This window comes from Mytilus californianus, unplaced genomic scaffold (assembly GCF_021869535.1).
Source record: "Mytilus californianus isolate M0D057914Y unplaced genomic scaffold, xbMytCali1.0.p SCAF_12, whole genome shotgun sequence".
Classification (NCBI taxonomy): domain Eukaryota; kingdom Metazoa; phylum Mollusca; class Bivalvia; order Mytilida; family Mytilidae; genus Mytilus; species Mytilus californianus.
In genome coordinates this window covers 64,463,344-64,466,546 of record NW_026262604.1, presented here as the reverse complement: position 1 = coordinate 64,466,546, position 3,203 = coordinate 64,463,344, and positions in this window count along the sequence as shown.

Here is a 3,203-nt window from a genome sequence, read left to right as displayed (position 1 = left end):
ATTCACTGTTTGGAAATTTGAAAATATCTGCAGTTATGTGGCAATTTGGATGACATCCGCTATTGGTTATTTAACCAATTCTAGTTGTTGTTACAACGTGATAAAAAAGTGTATTTTTCTGCTTTTGCTAATACCTAGCCACCGGAAAATTATGTCAAAGGCCTTGTTGCAACTTAAGTAATTTGCAAAGATATTTTGTTTCACTTACCTATACCAAATGGAAGGTATCAATTCTGTTCAGATTGAATACAACAGGACGATCCCATAGTTTAGGGTCGATCTGTGGGTCATTTAAATCAAAGAGTATGATAGACTTAGCTGGAATAGTATATATCTCTACTATTATATCCCGCTGGTTGGTTCTGTATACGGCAAATACAACTAAAAAGAAGAAATAAATCATGTCAGCATGATGCAAAAGGAAAATATTCAATAAGAAATCATGTGACATATTAACGTTTCAGTTCTCTGAAAACCTTAAGAGTGAAATTTATAATAAATAGATATGGTTAGTTATGAACGTTTAGCCGCGGAAATCCGTGCTTAGGCCATAATTTTGATATATGAGCAATGCATGTTCAAAGAAAGTTCAAATACATATATATCAGTGTACAATGGGCCAAAAAAAATACAAAAGATTAGTTAAAAATCAAAAATCAAAAAAAACCTATTTAAGGGTTTGTATTACATAAAAGTAAGCATTTGTTTAAATGTACCTCTTATCAACTTTTTTACACAAATGCGCTGCATGTGAAAGATAATAAGAAATCCCATTAATATTACAGCTTATTGAACACTTTCCGATTCCCACTTTAAAAGGTATATTGAATATAACTCAACAACAACAGAAAATAAATAATAGCTGCTTCATGTGCGCATTATACGCCCATATTGTGCATATTCAATTTTTTGTCAGAAAGAAATAGATTTTAGAAGGCACCTTACATAAGGATAGCGTTTGGTGTATGTATATTGCCTTAAATATCAATGTTAAACATTCCTCAGAAATAAAACATTTAAAAAAAATCAAACATCCTTCAATGTACTTATCCTACTTGTATCAAATGTGTAATTTTTTTAAGAACTTGTGTCCAGGAATACCAAAAACCAGTAAGTGACATTGATGAAATGGCTTAAATATGGCGGTATTTCTATGTATGTTGGCGTTTATTTTTTTGTTGCAGTTCAGTGTTTCGGTTGTTCCGCTGTTTACCTCTTATAGTGGATGTGTTTCCTTCGGTTTTAGTTTGTAACCTGGATTTGTTTTTGCTTAATCGGTTTATGACTATTTATTGAGAGATAGTGTTGAATCGTCCTGTGAAGTTTGGTTTTATGATCAATCTCAAAAATCCTCTTCAACTCAAACACAGAAAATAACACAATAACATAACATAAACAATATTCCATTTGGATTTAGTAACAGTGATGCCAACACAAGAACAAGTAAATCTTGCAACAGCCAGAGATGTTTTACATCTACTTGGAATTATGGCGTCTTGCATTAAGATGATTCCCTATGCAAGACTTCACGTGAGACCCATTCATTTTTTGTTGTTGACTCATTGGCGCCCTACTTCCCAAAATTTAGAAATTGGAAATTCAAATAACACAATGTCTAAAATCTCATATGATATGGTGGTCAGATTTAGCCAACATTACAAAGAGCAGATATTTACGACATTGGACAAGTCATGCGACCATAACATCATATGGTTCTACATCTAACGGTTGGTGTGGTCACATGGATTCCCGGATAGTCCAATGAACATGGTAAATAAAGGCAACAGTCGTATACCGCTGTTTGAAACTCATTAATCGATAGAGATAAAAACAAATCCGGGTTACAAACAAAAACTGAGGGAAACGCATCAAATATCAAAAAGAGGAGAACAACGACACAACAAAAACACAACATTAAAATGTAACACACACAGAAACGAACTATAGTATAACAATAGCTTGATACAGGACATTTTAAGAAAAAAATGGTGGGTTGAACCTGGTTTTGTGGCATGCCAAACCTCCCGCTTTTATGGCAACGTAAAACACAACACCAAAACGACAACATCACATGACAGGACCACAATACAAATAATAGGAAAATTTGAATTGAAAGGCCAAGTGGCAAAGTTGAGAAGAGCAAAACAATGTACATGTATAGTTCATACGTAAGATAATAGGGGTAGGGTGGGGGAGATGTGCATGAGTTTTTGTCTTAATTCAAGTTATACCGAAGAAAATTAAAAAAAAAAACCCTGTTAATGTAGCTGAATTTAAATATATTTCCAACGTAAGTGTTCGCTTGAGCATTTTGTAAGATTGGTTAGATGCAAACAAGCTTCCATATTGAAATAAATATATTAGATTTTTTATTATCATGATTATGTACTTTACACTCAAATTGCTACCCAAACATCTTAAATAGCGACCGCACTAGATTGCTATTTAATAAAACCCCATGATTTGTTTATCTAAGAATCTTTATCATATTCTGAGATTTCAAATTTTATTTTTTTTTTTCTTCAAAATAATTCATTTGCAAGCCGAAATATTTTTCTTTTTTTTTTATTTGACTTTATAAGTTCACAATTGTATGAATTTTATTTTTTTTTTGCTCTTCTCAACTTTGCCACTTGGCCTTTCAATTCAATTCAATTTTCCTATACCTTCTGATACGTTAAATCTATATAATTTTCTGATAAAAAATCTTTCTTAAGGATGTACTTAGGTGAAATTAAAATATCTAGAGTTTTTAATTGATACTATAAGTCGGAAAAACATTAGTTAAGGAACAAAATAAGCTAAAAATATTGATAGTTTATGAAGCTCCTTTTCGAGATATTTAAGGGTTTTTTTTTTGGAATGTGGGACAAAAGGCTAACTCGGACTTTTATCTGATATTTGCATTGGTATTTTTGGGGTCTCAAATATATGTAAACCTACGCAAACATAAGAAGAAATTTTAAAAACAAATAATTGTGTGGCTCTTATACGCTTTCGTCATTATACAAATATTTTGTTAAATCAAAAGTAAATTACTATTTAATGATAAGCAATTTTCATTTATATTTCTTTACTTAATTTGTGAGTAATATAAAACAAATTCAGTAACTACATTGTTTAAGCAACCAGTTTACAGGATCTGTTTTATTTAAAGTTTACACATACATTTCCGTGACTTTAATCACATTTCCGGATTAAGT